This window comes from Saccopteryx bilineata, chromosome 1 (assembly GCF_036850765.1).
Source record: "Saccopteryx bilineata isolate mSacBil1 chromosome 1, mSacBil1_pri_phased_curated, whole genome shotgun sequence".
Classification (NCBI taxonomy): Eukaryota; Metazoa; Chordata; class Mammalia; order Chiroptera; family Emballonuridae; genus Saccopteryx; species Saccopteryx bilineata.
The window spans coordinates 322,060,246-322,080,388 of NC_089490.1; the positions used below are offsets into that span (position 1 = coordinate 322,060,246).

Genomic DNA, 20,143 nt, shown 5'->3' on the forward strand with positions numbered 1-20,143 from the left:
TACCTCTATCATTTGTCATTAATAATCACTTTGTGTCACTTTTACAAGGTCATAACTGTTATGAGTATAAAAAATCCCTTTTACAATATTCATTACTAACATTGTACTCAGATTAATAGAGAGGTATCTTTTTCACTATCCTGTATCTTATGCTCCTCCTCCAGGTTCAGATTGCTCTCTTGTCTCATTTACACTGTTTCAAATCTTACATCTATTTCAAGATTTAGCCCATGTCAATTCTGCCATATAACCTTTCTTCCTATTACAGTTCATTTTAATCTCACCCTTCTCTCTATCCTTTAATTTCATAGTCTGATAATAGTATTTACCAATTATATTACTTAATTATAATCAAATAATTTACACAAGAAATTCTGACTTATTTGATGGCATAGTCTGCATCAAGTAATTTTTTTGAAACTCCCACACTTTTAAATTTTATTACTCAAAGTATTTTGTGTTTAATGTGTTATCTTAGTCCTCAGCAAATTATCATGTATTGTACTATGTTAACATGCATAAAGCATAATATTATATTAATAATAAAATAATAAACACGACGTGGCATAACAAAAAGTGCTATGCATGTTTATAGTTTATAAATGGATAATACCAATTATGTTTGATTAATATGCATGCCCTCCTTATCAAAATGGAAAGGTTTTTTTATTATAATAGATAAATATGTGATTTAAAATTTTTTATGTGAAAAATATAGCCTCTAGAGCAGGGGTCTCAAACTCAACTCAACATGTGGGCCGCAGAGAAAGATCACAGCCTTTCGGCGGGCCGCACTAGGTCTACAAAAGGCAACTGTTATGCAACACTTTTCTCACTGCAGTTGAAAACAAAAAAAAATCAGTACAACAAGCACAATCGTACATGCAGTTTACTCAGTGTCACAAAACGACCAGAAACTGTAGTTCGCATCACAGCTGCTGTTAACTAAGCTAATATCTAGTAGGATGCTAGAGAAATGAAAAATACAAGTAGGCCCCTAGGCTTACTTAATTTTATCCAAAATTTTTTGAACTTCGTGGATTAGTTTGCGGGCCGCACAAAATTGTTTGGGCCGCGAGTTTGAGACCCCTGCTCTAGAGGATTCTGTCAAGACTTGGATCAAAATCAGATCAGATTCTTTATCTTCTAAACCACCTTTGGTCAACCGGGCCTCCATATGTTAATCATTTAATTTCTGAAAACAACATCATAGCTAAAGAATCAATGTGCACTGTACATTCCCAAAATGCACTCTTAAGGGAAACTTCTATGAATTATTAAAAGAAAACACATTTGACTTCTTTGACAGATGCTTTTTGAAAAGGCAAACTTGTTACTTAGAAAAGGAGGGGAAAAAAAGCCAAAGTATGTCTTTTTTTTCCCCCTACAAACAACATTGATACTTGAAGGATTATTGTTATTATTTTTTAGTTTATTGGGTTGTCATGGTTCGCCAAACCATACAGATCTCAAGTGGACAACTCAATGTAATACCATCTACACACCACATCATGTCCCACCCCTCACTCTTCCCCGCCCCAACATAAGTTTTTTTCCTCCCATACTCCCCCACTCTTTGCCACTCTGTTGTCTGTATCGTATATATATATATCTGTTATATATATCTGTTTTTTTGGCTGATCCCTTCACTTTCTATGATCCAGTTTCTTATTTCCCTTTCCATCTGACAGCTGTCTACCTATTTCTTGTGACTCTGCCTCTATTTCTATTTTGTTCTTCATTTTATTGTGTTCATTAGATTCCACATATAAGTGAGGTAATATGATATTTGTCTTTCTCTGCCTGGCTTATTTCACTTAGCATAATAATCTTCAAGTCCATCCATTCTGTTGCAAAAGGTAAGATTTCCTTCTTTTTTTTTTTTTACAGTCACATAGTACTCCATTGTATATACGTACCACAGCTTTTTTATCCACTCATCCTTTGATGGACACCTTGGCTGTTTCCAAATCTTGGCTATTGTAAATAACGCTACAATGAACATGAGAGTTCATATCTTCTTTTCAATTAGTGTTTCTGGATTCTTAGGATAAACTTTTTTAAGTGGAATTGCCGAATGAAAAGGCAGATCCATTTTAATTTTTTTGAGGAAAAGCCATACTGTTTTTCACAGTGACTGCACAGGTCAGCATTTCTACCAATAGTGCACAGGAATTTCTTTTTCTCTATACCATCGCCAGCACTTTTTATTTGTTGATATGTTGATGATAGTCATTCAGGCAGGTGTAAGGTGATATCTCATTGTGGTTTTAATATGTATCTCTCTGATGATTAGTGACATGAGCATTTTTTCATATGCCTATTGGTCACATGTATGTCCTTGTTGGAGAAGTCTCTATTCAGGTCATATGCCCTGTCTTTAATTGGATTTTTTTCCCCTAGTGTTAAGTTTTATAAGTTCTTTATAAATTTTGGTTATTAATTCCTTATTAGATGTATTGGCAAATTAGTTCTCCTGGACAATGGGTCGCCTTTTGATTTCATTGATTCTTTCTTTTGCTTTGCGAAAGCTTTTTCATTTGATGTAGAATCATTTGTTTATTTTTTCTTTTGTTTCACTTGCCTGAAGAGATATATCAGCAAAAATATTGTTATGAGATATGTCTTTGATTCTACTGACCTTATTTTCTTCTAGGACTTTTATGATTTCATGACTAACATTTAAGTCTTTCATTTATTTTGAGTTTATTTTTGTGTGGTGCAAGTTGGTGGTAGTTTAATTATTTGCATGTACCTGTCCAATTTTGCCAACACTGTTTATTAAAGAAACTGTTTTACTTTATCATATTATCTTGCCTCTTTTGTCAAATATGAATTAACCATAAAGTCATGGCTTTATTTCTGGATTCTCTATTCTGTTCCCTTGAGCTATATGCCATTTCATATGCCAGTATGAAGCTATTTAGATTACAATGGCCTTGTAATAAAGCTTGATGTCAGGTAGTGTGATACCTCCCACTTTGTTCTCCATTTTAAAGATTGCTGAGGCTATTCGGGTTCTTTTTGGTTCCATATAAATTTTTGGAATATTTGTTCTAGATCTGTGAAGCATGCCATTGGTATTTTTAAAAGAAATTGCACTGAATCTATACACTGCTTTTGGTAGTATGGACAACTGAATGATGTTAATTTTTCCTATCCACAAACACGGTAAATACTTCTACTTGTTTATATCTTCATCAATTTTTCTTCAATGTTTTATTATTTTTGGAGTGCAAGTCTTTTACCTTCTTGGTTAAATTTATTCTGCGGTAATTTATTTTATTATTATTTTTTTAAATAATAATTTTTATTTATTTATTTATTTAATTGTGTTTACATAGATTCTAGGGTCACCCCATATCCCCTCAACATCTCCCTTGCCCTCCTACCTACAGCACCCTCCCCCTTCTCTATAGGTTTATCCCATCCTATCATCCCCTCTCCCTCTGTCCTCTTTTCCTCTGGTACCTTTGATCCCTCCTCTGTCTCAATTTCGTTCCTCAGTTCTCATTGTTCCTTGGATTCCTCAAATGAGTGAGGTCATATGATATTTTTCTTTCTCTGCCTGGCTTATTTTACTTAATATAATAGTTTCCAGGTCCATCCATGTTGTTGCAAAAGGTAATATTTCCTTCTTTTTCATGGCATGGTCCTCCTGCACTGCTGGTGGGAATGCAGACCTGCACAGCCACTGTAGAAAACAGTATGGAGACTCCTCCCAAAATTAAAAATGGATTTTCCCTCTGTCCCAGCCATCCCACCCCTAGGAATACAACCCAAGAACACCATATCACTGACCAAAAAAAAAAAAAATGAAATGCACCCCCACATTCTCTACAAATAGTAACATCCCAAATTACACTGGGTATAAGTTAATGAATGTTGAGAATGTCTTAGCCCCACATAAACTGTATTTCATTTTGAAAGGTAACATATATTATATGATAGTTAGGAGCACTGCCCCTAGAGAACAGTGCCTGATTTTCAATTTTAGGTGTCATCAGTCTCTTGCCTTTATGCAAGACATTCAACTTCTCTGTCTTCTTAATACTATAACTATTATTTTAATTACTATAACTCTTATTTATGTTTAAATAAAATATAGATAAGTAATTTTTAGTAAAATATAAACTTTCATTATAACAGTTATGCAGAAAAGAGAAGTTATGCATTTATTTCAGCTTCTGTTTTACCATCTTAAGGACTGAGGAAGTGAGCCATTGTGTCTTGTTTTCATACCAGCTGTTGCTGTGCATGTTTTGTTAGTGACCAAAATTACAGTGACAAAAAAAATTTAAAGAACCAATGAGTCATGTGTTGCAGATGTAACCATATATTATTGACAAACCCTTTGATTTTCACTAACTTTCCCTTTCTAAAATTTGTTTTGATTTAGTAATAATGAGGTAATTTATTTATTTTTTATTGTTGTTGCAATAGAAAATGGGTTTATAGCCATAATCTCTCTTTATATTAGTTTACATTATTGGTGTATAAAAAATGCCATCAATTTTGTACTCTGTTACTTTGCTGAATTCATTTACTAGGTCCACTAGTTTTTTGGTGGAGACTTTAGGATTTTCTATATATAATATCATGTTGTTAGCAAATAATGACAATTTTACTTCTTCCTTTCCAATTGGCATGTTTTTTTAAAGAATTATTATGAAAACGATGTAGAAAATCCTCAGTACATAGGTTTAAGTTTTGAAATATAGTTAATAATGTTAAGAATTAAGGTATTTAATACATAACTCTTTAATAAGTCTGGAATATAATCAGAGAATATGTAATAAAACCATTTATAAAAATATCACTGAGAAATAAAAAGAAGTCTAGTCCACCCAATGCCATGTTCTCCTTCTATGAAATATAATTGATTTTTATTCTCAAGTAATTCTAGTCCATATTCCTTTGACGAAAATAGTGAGGAAAGTTGCATGGTTAAATAAAAACTATTCTGACACTGGAAATAATGAATTTTATTCAGTAGTTTTTACCACTTTACAGGCTTTTTTAGTGTTAGTAATCATTATTTTCAATTATTTTCTAACAGTTTCTACTTTGTCAGTATCACCAAGGTATTACAGAGTTTTCTAAGCTCACAGATTTTTTCCTTCCATCCTTCCTTTTTTCTTCCTTCTTCTTTCCTTTATCACTACCTCCCTTCCTCCCTCCTTTCCCTGTCTCTCTCTCTCTTTTCCTTCTTTTCTACTTGTTTCTTTCTTTCTTTCTTTCTTTCTTTCTTTCTTTCTTTCTTTCTTTCTTCTTTCTTTCTTTCTTTCTTTTTCTTTCTTCACTCTTCACTTCCATTAATTTAAACAACATTTATAAAATGACTGTTCATTGTTAAGGTTAGGAAAGAAATAGTGAACAATATAACCATAATTTAAATCCTCATCAAGTTTCTGTTGTAGTGGGGGAAAAGAGAAAAAAAATCAAACAGAAAAACAGTAAAAATCATAGTGTGGGATAACTGTTTTTAAGAAAAGACATGTAAATTTATACAACATACAGTACCTAAAGAAGAGCTGAAAGCTTTTTATTGTGTGGTTATAAAAGTCAATGAAATTTAAATTTTTTTAAAAATGGAGAAGGTATCATTTCAGGTTTTGTAGTTCATGTTAGGAGGGAAGTGTTATCAAGATAGCAACAAATGAAAATAAAAAAAAGAATTTTTGGAGGCACTAAAAAAGCTAAGGAGTTAGGAACTAAAAAAGAGTTTGAAACTATTAAAGGAAAAGGCAGGCATATGATCATATAAGGGTTTGGATCGTATTCTGTGTTGACAAGAAAACAATGAAGAATTTTAAACAATGGTATGATACGACACAATATAAGATTTGTGTAAACTACAGATGATACCATTTCAGAATGAGTTTTTCTCATAGAAAACATGTAGGAAGCAATATTTTGTACTGATATTAATGTAAAAGAGGATGGACTTTTATCAACAATTAGATAAAGATATTAAATCATTAGTACTCATATTTGATTTCAAAAACTAAGGTCACTAATCTTTGCTGAAAATGGGACATTGAAGACTTGTAACACACTTTAGCTTGCACTACAATTAGGATATGTTAGTTTTATCCTTTTGGGTTGTCTTAACTGCAGTTCCTTTGCTGCTATTGATGTCTCTCCTCCAGCACTGCCACTTAATGTCTCTTCCTCAGCTAAATCAGGGTGAATGAAATATTTATTCTCTTAGGGGGCTCTTCTAGCCTAAGTAGCCCTCTAGACATTATCCAAGATAATTAAAACCCTGTTCTTTCACAGATGACCTACTGTTATTTCATTACATTTTTTTAAAAAAACAATACTGAGAACCTATGCTAAACTCCGTGCAACTTCAAACCTATTGGGGCATCAGAGAATACATTAGTCACTGACTCGTAGCTATATTTCTTAAACATGACCCATGCAACAATATTTTGAGTTCCAGGAATTGTAGGGTACAAATATTAAGCTACAAGAGTAGTCCGCTTAAATCCTATCTCTCTGAAAGTTGATGAAAAGCAGAGCTTGTATTTTCTAATGGCAGCAGGTGGGAGCAAAGCACTGCCCTTCAAAAATATGCCCCAGCTCCTCTGCTTATTCATTGCTCTGTCTCTCCTTATTGGAGGTTGGAGTTAGGTCATTGGTTAATCATGGAAAACTGGTTCTTCAAGGTGGTCATGAACCTCAGATTGGAATTTTATATCTATCATCTATCTATTTCAGATCCTCACTTGAAAATAAAACTGAAAATTTCTCTTGTCTTTTAATGTTTATTTTATTGACTTTAGAGAGAAAGGGAGAGAGAGAGAGAGAGAGAGAGGAACATTGGTCTGTTTCTGTATGTACCCTGACCAGGGATCAAACCAACAACCTCTGTGCTTCGGGACAATGCTCTAACCAACAAAGTTACATGCTAGTTCTGTTTTAGCATCGTTAAGTCAGATATAATGATGAATCTTTTTGAATTGAAGAATCTTTTTGTTTACTCCTTAGATAAAGAATAATTAAGATAGTTAATTGGCCCTGGCCAGTTGGCTCAGCGGTAGAGCATCAGCTCGGCATGTGGATGTTCTGGGTTCAATTCCCAGCCAGGGCACACAGAAGTGCCCATCTGCTTCTCCACGCTTTTCCCTCTTCTTTCTAGCTTTTTCTTCTCCTCCCACAGCCAAGGCTCTATTGGAGCAAAGTTGGCCTGGGTGCTAAGGAAGGCTCCATGGCCTCCGCCTCAGGCACTAAAATGACTCCAGTTGCAATGAAGCAATACCCTAGATGGGCAAAGCATTGCCCCCTAGTGAGCATACTGGGTGGATCCTGGTAGGGTGCATGCAGGAGTCTGTCTCTCTGCCTCCCCACTTCTCACTTCAGAAAAATACAAAGAGAGAGAGAGAATTGAATTTGAGTTGATGACTTTTGTATTATTTTTATTCAAATGAAAATAAAATATTAAAAATTAATACTAAGATACACACTGGATGCTACACACTGGAAACACATCAGTAAACAATATCCAAATTATCTTACAATTTATTCTGTATACTAAATATCTTTACATAATATATAACTTAAAGCAATATATTATATATGTATATAGCTCCAAACATATCATGTAAATATATATATATTTAGGTTACTTATATCTTCTAAGATTAATACTATGTTAGGAAAAAGATCAAGTATCTGAAAAGCATTAAGTTGTTATAACTATATATATTTCTGAGAAGCAAGGTCATGAAGAAAATTAACTTTTTATGAAGACCATTTTATAAAACATTTTACTATTTAATTGAGTACCTGCATAGTGGCTTCATTGTTTCAGTGTGAATTGTTTAATTTTAAGTATCTACTTATCTCTGGCCATTATATAATTCTCAACTAAAATACCTAGGCTAATCTGATTAGCAAACGGGTGAGCCAATGTCCTGTGCCAATTTAAAAAATCAATGCACAGATAAGAATTAAGTAAATTTTAAGATCTATTAAATTAAAAGTGCTTAAAAAATCTAAAAGCATTAAGAAGTAGTGATTGTGAAAATAGAAATTTTTAAATAAAACTTAATGAAGGAAACAAAGGTCTCTTTCTGTGATCTTTTTTAAGCTGATGCCTATTCATTATTGAGAATGCAACTTAAAATCAATTACTTTCTAAAACCCATCTTAAAGAATTGGTGCCAGATTGGCAGCTCTTTCTCTGTACTTCCACTTCATTCTGATTTCAGATGTCAGCAACTATATTATTCTTTCATTGCCTTCCATTGTCTCTCCTTTTTTGGTCATAAACTCTTAACAAAAGTGCTGATGTTATCATTTTTGCCTTAAGTTTTTAATAAACATGTATCAAATGAAAAAATATATGCAAAGTCCTGATTATTAATTTTTAATAGGTATTCCTTGCTCTATTAGTTCTAAGTAACATGTCTCCAGCTCTGATTTATAGTTCATTAAAATGCAATGGTAAACATTTTAAGCACATTTGTGAGTTCTGTTATATTTTCTTTAATCAAGAAATTATTTGTGATTTCCATCTTTATTTCCTAGTAATAAGTAATGCTTTAATATAGAATAATCCAAAATTGGTTTAATAATTTGAAATGAAAATATATTTCCAAATATTATATAATTTATTCAAGAGTTTATATTCAGGAATATAGTTCCTTATTCAGGAATTTAATATTTCTTGACATGAAACCAGGACATTTAATTCTCTGTAATTTCTTAAAGCTTACATATTGAAAAACAAATAAACAGATATGTCACATCAGTTTTTCTATTAAATACAGTTAGCTTAAACTGTCTCAATAATTTGTACACAGAAAATCTGCCCAGACATCTGACATCTTTTATATACTTATATTAATCTATAGGTAATTATAAAACACTTGGAAAAATACAAGCCACATTATAATAGACATCTATGCAAATCCCACCAGATTTAAATTATTTGCATAATTTATCATATTTGTCTCAGCTCTTAATTAACTTGAATATTTACTTTTATTCAATAATGCCTGCTCCTGGTTTGAGCATAAAAACTATTGTAAACTGCTAATAACAAAAACAAGTCAGAGTTCTCTTATCCTAATTTCTATTCTCAAAAGGTAATCACTTTAAATTGTTTCAAATGCTTATGATATTTTCCCACTTTACTAAGTAAATTGTTTTTAATATATCTTTTAATGCTTTTCTATGCAGTACTTTTCCCCCAATCCTACAATTAATTAACTATAAGAATATTTGGTTAGTGTGACATTTTGTGTTTACATTACTGTGATGGTTTTCACTATATTGTATCATGGATGCTGTATTGTATAGCACATAATTTTAATTTTTCTGGAGTTAATGATCCCAACTTTTAGATAGAATTTTCTATTTATTTATATTAATTTTTCTCTAAGTTCTTCCATAAAAATAAAAATCACTTTTCAATATGGTCAAATTCATCAGACAACATATCAGTGTCATTTACTCCATTGGAGAAATCTCTCCTGGAATTGTGTGTCCTCATAGGTCTTTTCTTCATCATTATATTCAGAATCTTCTTCACCTCCCTTCTGTTCCATAATTCCTATTTTATGAGTAACAGATATTCTTTTTCCTGATTTTGTCAAGAATTGTTAATATACCCTTTATTAACATCATTATAATGAAAGACTAAAACCCATATTTTGAGTCCTGGCACTTATGAAAATAGCTTTATTCTAATCCTGTAGTTGGTTATCCGGTTGACTGAATAGTAAGTTCTTAGTTGATAATATTTTTCTTTAGAAGTTTGAAGCTATTGCTGGATTGTCTTCTATATTCCAATGTAAATTTTGAGAAGTTTATTTAACTTGAAGTAAAAAACTATCTGATAATTGAAAACTTCTTTCTGCCCTATTACCAAGAAACATACAACAAAATGGCACTACTTATAAAATGCAAAAGTGGTGGTGCAGATATAAAATGCTTTAAAATCAAATAATATTTTCATTCGATATTTCTAGTTTACAATATTTGTTTTGTTTGATTAATAAAATTATCTTTAGGTATACCAAAAGGGCCAGAAAATTACTAAGGAAATTGACTTTTATCAAGATTTAAGGGAGATGAACATTTCTACTGAAATTAGTATTAACCAAATTTTCCCATGGTGATAAATTGATTCTTCCAAGAAACAATATACAATGTAATTTTTTAAATTATCATTTTTATTTAACTGTTCTTTATATTAATAAAGCTGTGATCTGTGCCATGGTTAATTAGCTTTTAAAAGTCTATCTTTATATAATTTGTGATTCTTAAGTACAAATATTTATTTAAATCTTTACAGATTTAGTTTCATATGAAGAAAGAGCATAAAACATTTCTCCAGCTAAAGGAGATTTTGGACAAATACCGACAGCCAACTGTGCCTCTGGACTACCTAATTGCTATTGCCAAATAATAGTATAGACACTAAGATGTTACATCTTTTTATGCTCTTTAGTCAGTGTTATTCATTGTTCACTTGGATAGAGTCTTTCTTTACTTTACTCTCTCAATCAGTAAGTGACCAAGTAATAAACTCACAATGAGGCCCTGGGTATTACAGAATAACTTTCAGGGTGCCACCTGCAAGAGTCAGATAAGTGATCAAAGTTATGGATATTGCTATATTTGAAGGACAGGATGTAACTTTAATTCACAGTTAGTTATGACAGCATTTAGCATAGTATAAGAGAAAATAGGTTAAATGTATTAATATCATGAAATCAGGTAATAATTCAAATGAAAAACTATCTACTCAAACACATGCCTTTCTTTAAGTAGTATATACAGATAGCACATGGTGCCAATTTTATTTGCAAATAGTTCCGTGCTCCAACTCAAGTAGAGAAGTTATGTCTTTGCCATAGCCTTGGTTAAATCTTAAACTAGTGCTGAATTCAGCTGTGTTTGAGTGCTGATCTTAGCATGGTTAGATGTGGCATACTTGTTTTTTTTCACTGAATTTTATTAGGGTGACATTGGTTAACATTATCTAGGTTTCAGGTTTACAATTCTATAATGCATCATCTGCATATTGTATTTTATGTTCACTACACCAAGTCGTCTCCTTCCATCACCATTTATCTCCCCTTTACCCTCTTGTACCTCCCCACCCCCTGTGTCTATGAGTTTTTTTCTTTCCTTAATCCCTCTACCTTTTTCACTCAGCCGCTTAACCTCCATCCCTTCTGACTGCTGTCAGTCTGTTCTCTGCGTCTGTGATATCCCTGTCTTCTGTAAGCCCACTATTTGCCATGCCGATATTGTTAGCCAATGTTTGCATAACAAGAAGAAGGGATTCTTTAATATATGACAGATAATGCTGTAGAGTTATGTCCATTTATTGTTATCAAGAATTTTCGGTTCTAAAAAAAAAAAAGCTCCTGCTGCAATCTGAGGAAGAAAGTGCATCATATTACGGTCCAACACAGTTAATTCCATCAGGTATTTGGCTAGAGTGTGTTGACCCACATCAACCTCTCCAATCTCAGATGTTCTCCAAAGAAAATATAGGGGTAAAGGGAAACCCAGACCAAAATTTAAAGTTATTAAAATGTTCATTTCAATCTGTCTGATTTGGAGCTTAGTATAAATGTTGTCAGTCACAAATACAAAGTCACCAATTTCTGGAGGGTACATTTCATTTGCTCACATTAAACACGGCATGGCACCAACCAGCTGCTGCATCTTGTTGCACACAGAATTACTCTGCATGAACTGATCAATAATGAAAACAGTCACGTACCTGGTCTCCTGCAGTAACCTGTATTTCAACTAAACTTCTACCAGCCAGTGAGTCAGGATGGCTCTTGTGCTTCCAGTGACTTCACGACCCACTAGGTATTTTGGTCTGACTGCTTGCTCTTTCTCAAGTTGTCTCTGATATGCACAGATATCTGTTCACATATTCACTGCAATGGTTTAGAAGTGCTCCATCTTCTGCATCCACACCATTCACAAAAGAATTACATCAGACAGCCTGACCAGGCGGTGGCAAGTGGATAGAGCATCAGACTGGGAAATGCAGGACCCAGGTTCAAAACCACGAGGTCACTGGCTTGAACAGGGGCTCATCTAGTTTGAACAAGGCTCACCAGCTTGAGCCCAAGGTCACTGGTTTGAGCAGAGGCCACTCAGACTGCTGTAACCCTGTAACCCCCAGTCAAGGCACATATGAGAAAGCAATCAATAAACAACTAAAGAGCTGCAATGAAGAATTGATGCTTCTCATCTCTCTCCCTTCTGGTCTGTCTGTCCCTATCTGTCCCTCTCTCTGTCTCTCTCTGTCACACACACACACACACACACACACACAATTACATTAGAGAAGGCTTCACATGATTGTTCTTCTGCAGAGGCACATGCAGATGTTTTCATTGGGCTAAGAGAGAAAATATCAGTTCAAATAGGCTCAGGCGGAAGTTCTGCTTCATTAAGAAGCTCTGGTTCTTGTTCTGGAGCCGTCTGCAACAGAGTCACAGTAACCGACATGGGTTCAAGTACCCTTTCCAGAAGTTTAGATAGTTCTTTAGCAACCACTTTTCCAGTAGCTAGAGTCTTTGCTTCCTTTTTCAGAGTCAATTTAGCATGTGGCTGTTCACTGAATTAGTTACCGATATCTCCAAGACCTGTTCTGAGCCCCACCTTGGATTTGGAGGCTGCAGCTGTGGCCACAGCCATGTGTTTTGCATTTGCCATACTGATCTTTGCCTTAGTATCAGCTTTAAGTATCACTGTGGTTTCCTTTTCACCAGGCAGCAGCTCAGCTGGCAGGAGCAAAAAACAGAAGTCCTTAATGAGTGGAGGACCTGAACCCAACACAAATCAATAGTCATTTCTCCACAGCTCACACTATGGACACATTTCTTAAGCATAGCTGAGCATGATAAAGCATGGCTGTACTTAAGCATAGTGCCCATGCCTCTATAGGCCTACTTTCTCATGTCATAGCTGAGCCACACAGTATTTCTTACCTTCTACATACTAGTCTTATGATGCTTCTCATTTTTCTATTTCTATAATCTTAATAATGAACATTTAGTGATCCATTTATGTTTTGTGCTCCTCATAGTCTATTTAGGCTGCTATAACAAAATACCACCACTAGGTGTCTTAAAAACAACAGAGACTTATTTTTCAAAGTTCTCTAGGTTGAGAAGTCCAAGATCAAGATGACAGCATGGTAGGTCTTCATGAGAACTGTTGGTCAAATAAGTTTGTAAATATGACATATATGTTTGCTCGCTTATAGTTTGCATTGGGTGTGGGGGACAGGCTGTAAGCAGGCAGGGACATTATAGCCTAAGGCTTAGTTTTAAGACTAAGCCTTTCCCACCCTTTTGAGGAATCCCATTATGCCTCAGATAAGTGACTTTGTATCAGAGACTTCCTTGTTTGTATATTGGATTAACGGTTTTGATTTCTACACTAAAATGGGGCAGCCTGGGATCTTGTTCTCTCTTGGTTCCTGAGATTAGCATTAAAGAGAAGAGCAGAGAAAGGCACATGGAGGAGAAGAGAAGTAACCAAGATGGCAGAGTGCTGAAGGAGAAGCCAGTTTGTGCAGAGTTTGTGCAGAGAGAAGGAGATGGGGAACAGAGTTGAATAACGCTGGTGAGGTGGAAATATTTGATTTGAGGAAACTCGGATGAGTCAATGGCTTTGGGAGCCCTGAATGGAAAGGGAAGTGTTTTCCCACTATGTATATTTCTCGCCCACCAGGTGCGAGCTAGAATTAAAGCTAATAGCCCACCAGTTCTTGGCTTGGTTGTCTCATTACCGTCTGTCCGAATCAAATTCGAACTTGCACGGGCCAGGCAGCTGTGATGGTGGCTGTGGCTACTGGCTTTACAAGAACCCTCTTCCTTCATAGCTGAGACCTTCTTGCTGGGTTCTCACATGGTGACAGGGACAAGGGATCTCTGTGGAATCTCTTATAAGAGTTTTAATCCCATTCATCAGGGATTCACACTCAGGATCTAGACACTTTCCAAGGCCCCACCTCCTGATACTATCACCCTAGGATTCTAACATATGAATTCAGGAGGACACAAACAGCAGAGTTTTTTGAGACTTAGAAGGCCAGTTAGGGCTTAAAAAGTTTATTTCAAAGGTTGCATCATATTCAGTTAAATGTCTAGGCCAAGCGTGGCCAACAGTTTTTGCCCCAGGCCAGATTAGAAAGAGAACTTTTTTCACAGGTCGGACAAAATATTAAAATTAAAAAATGTTAGACCCTGGCCGGTTGGCTCAGTGGTAGAGCGTCGGCCTGGCATGTGGAAGTCCTGGGTTCGATTCCCAGCCAGGGCACACAGGAGAGGCACCCATCTGTTTCTCCACCCTTCCTCTTCTCCTTCCTCTCTGTCTCTCTTTTCCCCTCCCGCAGCCAAGGCTCCATTGGAGCAAAAGATGGCCCGGGCGCTGGGGATGGCTCCTTGGCCTCTGCCCCAGGTGCTAGAGTGGCTCTGGTCGTGACAGAGTGACGCCCCGGATGGGCAGAGCATCGCCCCCTGGTGGGCATGCCGGGTGGATCCTGGTGGGGCACATGCGGGAGTCTGTCTGCCTGCCTCCCTGTTTCCAGCTTCAGAAAAATACAAAAAAAAAAAATGTTAAATGCAAAGTGATTCATTTAAGTAAACAAAATTGTATTATGTAATTTGTGTATGAATAAATGAAAGTGAGTGAAAAAATTTTAATATACAATGTTATTTTAATAAAAAATATATTTTAATAAAAATATAATTACATGCTATATAAATATCCAAACTATATCACAATTAATCAAAACAATATTTAATTAATAGAAGGAGCTTGAAGGGATTATATCACAAATAAAACAATTATTTTGTTTTACAAACAGCCTGGACACGTTTTCAGTTATCAACTGCAGCTATTGTCTATGCTACAATGCCACTTGATTCAGCACACTTGACCACAAAAATAACGAATTGTTTGTCCTTGGGTGCGCACTGGCAAACTCTGCCTAAAAGAATGTGGGTTTCACATCGTTGATAAATGTCAAACAGTTCATATCGAGTACAGACAAGTACAAAAGTTGTAAATTGTTATAATGGAATGTTTTTTTTAAATAAAGAAGTATTGCAAATCCATTCGACCAATTACTGGAAGTTAACTCTAGATTAGTCACACGTGGGATTCTTTTCCGTGTATCACTATCTTCTTAAATATCTCAATTTCCAATAATGAAAGATGCTTCCACTTCTGAGTAGCTGAGATTTTAAAGTAGTGGAGAATATTAAAAATTTAATCGCAGGTCACATAATGTCATTACACGGGCCGGATCCGGCCCACAGGCCGTATGTTGGCCATGCCTGGTCTAGGCACTTACAGAGCATGAACATGGGAGAGAGAGAAACTACTTGGACCATCCCTATGCCTGGTCATCGCACTACCATTAGGTTGAACAGCTGAAAGGTTCACTTGTTAAAATGGCATCTGAAGTCACATGAACTGATTTTTCTAGTGGTAACAGTAGTTTTGGCAATTACTGTGCCCAGTTAGAGATAGCTGTTTGTTTATAAATTGGCAAACTATTATGGGATATTTTGTGTGTGAATATGGCCTTAACAATTACAAAATGTAAGACAAAATTCTTGCTGTATGCATCTACACATTGATTTTTAATATTGAAAATTTTTTTGTATATTATTCATAGGATGGATCAGCACTTGGGGACTAATTTAAAATAACATTTCTAAAAATAATGTCACACTAGCAGGATTTTTCATTCTGTTTACCTAACATGATCTGTAAAAAATGTAAGTAATATTTTTAAGATCTCAGGTGGAGGTAAATAAATCTAATCTTTAATATACGTAACTTGGGAGAGAATTATGAACAGGCATGCATAGTTTACACAGTGGTATCTATCTGTGACTTATATGTAGGTGGATTTCTTTAAAGTTTGCATAGCATAAAGTAATAGAAACGACTTTTGACAGTATATGTAAACCTTTTCCTAATCCTTAACTGCCAATAATTAACTGTTTGAACGTGGTTGATAACTGATGTCTTGAAACATCCGTTTTCTCAGCTGTAGAGTAAGAAAGTTGAGCCTGACCAAGCAGTGGCGCAGTGGATAGAACGTTGAACTGGGATGCAGAGGACCCAGGTTTGAGACCTCGAGGTGGCCAGCTTGAGTGCGAGCTCATCTGGTTTGAGCAAAGCTCACCAGTTTGGACCCAAGGTCGCTGGCTTGAGCAAGGGGTCACTCTGTCTGCTGTAGCTCCCCAGTCAAGGCACATATGAGAAAGCAATCAATGAACAACTAAAATGTTGCAATGAAAAACTGATGATTGATGCTTCTCATCTCTCTCTGTTCCTGTTTGTCTGTCCCTATCTGCCCCTCTCTCTCTGACTCTGTCATTAAAAAAAGTTCAGTAGATAAACTTTAGACAATAGTCTCTTGTTATGTTAGTCAGATACACAATTCATTAAGCAAACCATATGCAACTGAAGAGTACTGAGTTGAATGTTTCTGTTAGGAAGCTAAATATTTTAATAGGAAAGTATCTCCAGATACACTGGATTCATATTTTCAGAGAATTTTAATGCCTAATAAATACTTATACTTGAGGATTTCAATTAAAAAGTAATATATTTTTGAATAAACACAAAGACCTTTAATAGCTTTAGACCAAATATATCTATAGGGAAGAAATTAAGGAAGGGGAGGTCTTTGAAATGATATTCAAGAATTTGTCTTGCAGCTCTGTAAACACAGAAACTACACTGCTTAAATTTAGATTTTTTTTGTATTATTTTGGCTAATTTGGAGAACAGACAGTGATGATTGATACCACCACAGACTTATCACAAAAAACCCTTTTAGTAAGGAGAATTTCTATACCCTGTAGCTATCATTTTTTCCCCTCACTGGTTCTGTCTAGAACTGAATGTAGATAGATTTCTCAAAAGTAAGACTGTCTCTTGACCCTGATAACTTTACCATAGGAGAATTTAGCTTATGCATATTGAATTTGTTCTTTATCTTACATATTTTGAAGTTATTGCATTTTGTATTTCTATTTTACTTGTCATAAGAGATATTTAGAAAGGCTTTGCATTTATAAAAGATAGAAGGTCAGTTTCGAGTGACATAGCTTTTTCAACATATTTTAGATGTTTGTGGACTTAATACCTGACACAAGCATCTAGTTAAAAGTTAATTTAGCCTAGGCCCATTGGCTCAGTGGATATAGCCTTGGCTGCTATGTGGACATCCTGGATTCAATTCCTGATCAGTGTACACAGGAAAAACGATCATCTGCTTTTTTCCCTCTTCTCTCTCTTTCCCTCACACAGCCAGTGGCAGCTCCGTTAGTCAGAGTGAATCAGCCTCAGGTACTAAAAATAGCTCAGTTGATTCAAGCATTGGCCCAGACTATAGTCAAGACTCAGGGAGTCTGTCTCACTATATCCCCTCACCTCACTTAAAAAAAAAAGTTAACTTATTTGTATTACAATTTGTGTAAACACTTAAGAATGGGATAATATACCATTCAGACTGAAGAAAATTCCTGCAGGTCCTATTCCAGTGGCAAGTTGTTGCTAATCCAGTGTGGTCTTCCTTCTTTACTCCTGTTTTGTGTTTGCCTATCTTATTTCACATGCTAAGACTTCTATCAAGAGATAAGAAAGTGGTAATATTAAGATCACATTATTGTTGCTTACACTCTGAAAATTAAGACTAAAAATGTCTTAAGTGTTCTTTTAATGCATTGTTAAAATTCAACTATAGTCTTAACACTTAGTATCCTATGTCCTTACTGAATACATATCTTTCTCTTATGTTCCATTATTTTTTGAGATGACTCTTGCTCTGCAATTTAGTGAGCTTCTCTTTTGGTGTCATCATCATAGATTCAGTAGTACTGAAAGGTAGTATACTTTCCTCTAAAAATATACAGATATAATGTTGAAAAATGCTTTAGATTTAAATAATTAGGACTCCTTGATTTTTAAATTTACTACAGGAGAATTCAAGATGATCCAGGGAAGTCTTGTTATTGTCAGAAATCAAGGTTTAACTGAGAGGTGGCATGATATCATTAAAAACAGCAATGTGTTCATCATGGACAGAGAGCTGATACAATTTAAAAACTGAGCATCTAAAAGACAAGAATAATGACAGCTAAGTGGATCCAGATGGGTCTATGTAAAGTCATAGTTGTGATGCTTTAAAAAATATACAAATATCAATTGTGCTAGAAATTATCCTATGTGTCTCCTTCTTGCAATAAATATGGGGAAAATAACTTAAATGATAAATTTGAAATGTTTTAGGTGTAACACCAATAAAATATATTATATATTTCTCATATGGAAAAGTTTAAATAAATGGTGAAGTGGTAATGTATTTATTTTGTTTTCTTTCTACAAGACATGAAGTAGTAAATTTTAGAAACATTTTCTAAGGCTGTTTTATGTTGTCTATATATAGTCATTTAATTTCAGCTTTCTCATTTTTGTTTACTTACAATTTTTCAGTTGCTTTCCATCTTCAAACTTTTGTTGATCTCTTGTATACTACTGTCTTTGTGGTTTACTTTTTTTCATATTCATTAACTGTAATTTTGGTAGCATTTGAATGAGAAATAACAATGTATGTTAATATCAATGAAATCATGTTTATTATGTAAGTAAAAGTTGTTTTGTGAAATAAAATATTTCAGTTATAATTTAATTCACTCACCCATTTATCTCCCTTATACTCATGAAAACAACAATTAGCCTGAAATTAGTGTATAGTTTTCTGCTTATAATTTTATCTATTTTGTTACTTACAATGCAATAATCTTAAATAATACATGGCGTGTCTCCTTGTGTTTAAGTACAAAATTTTATCTAAGACAGATACTGAAGCAACAGAATGATCTTCCATTATTGTAAAAATTTGAAAGATACCTAGCTGCCAAAGCTAGAGCTATAGTTTTCAATCTCTTTTTTGGCTTAATATCTCCATGGAATATGATATGGAGTAATGTAGTAGAGTAATTTTTTAAAAGAAATTTAATTAGCTAAATATTTTTTCTTCTACCCTATCTGTAAACTAGGATGCAGAAATGGAAATTGCTGGCTTTATTTTAGTGAATGACTACAACATTCTACATGAGGCTATTTGAATTAAAATTGAATACAAGATTATAATTTTTTAACTGCATTAGCCACATTTCACATCTCAATTGTCACATGAGGCTAGTGGCTACCAGAATGGACAGTGCAGCAATAGAACATTTCTGTAATCACAGAAATTCTATTAACAGTGTTCTAAGGGGACCAGGAATGTATAAAATAAAAGTAATCTAAATAAAAGCTTAAAATCCTACAATACCTTATGGAGTAAGATTTCTATCTTAAATTTCCTAATTTCTGAGTATTCTGTGGAAGAGAACTAAATATCTATCTTGCATCACTTGTGTTGGGGTAACTTCATCAGAACAGTGTAGTTTATACGCTTATGCAAACACCCACATGCATATCCCCACACACATACCCTCCTACTCACTCACACACTTGCATACATATATTTGTTCATGCATATATGTATGTACTTTTATGTATGTGTCTGTCTGTATATATATATATATATATATATATATATATATATAGAGAGAGAGAGAGAGAGAGAGAGAGAGAGAGATATGTAAATGTTAATGCACAGGGTCAGGACTTTCATGGGTAAAATCAAAACTGACAGGTGTACATGAAGGGCAAGGAGAGACCAAAGAAAGAGGGAGATCATTTTATATTTGTAGGAGGTAAGAATGATAAACAAGGGAATTTATATAGGAGGCAGATTTGGGACAGCTGAAAGACTAGGAAATCTCCACATGCTAACAAGAACCTTAAAAGTTAATACATATCCAGATCAAATGATTTCAACATTACATAATTCTTTCTGTGTTGTGTCCTTGAAATGACTCTGGTTATGGGAAAGATGGGAAGAATGTGAATTCCAAGAGGAGGGACTGAGGATTCTGTTTGCCTGGGTCCAGCTAAGTTCTGCTTGCAGTTCTGCTGACTGTCACATCCTCTGCTCTTGATGACCTCCTCTAACACTCCACCCCTCATGATGGACCCTTACAATCTTATATGCCTCCTCTTTCACTATGTG

General features: G+C 34.6%; 1 pseudogene; it reads right to left on the minus strand.

Annotated features, from left to right (window-relative positions):
* Positions 1 to 10,857: 10,857 nt before the first annotated feature.
* On the minus strand, positions 10,858 to 13,877 carry LOC136319550 (G2/mitotic-specific cyclin-B1-like; annotated as a pseudogene).
* Between the last annotated feature and the right edge of the window lie 6,266 nt (positions 13,878 to 20,143).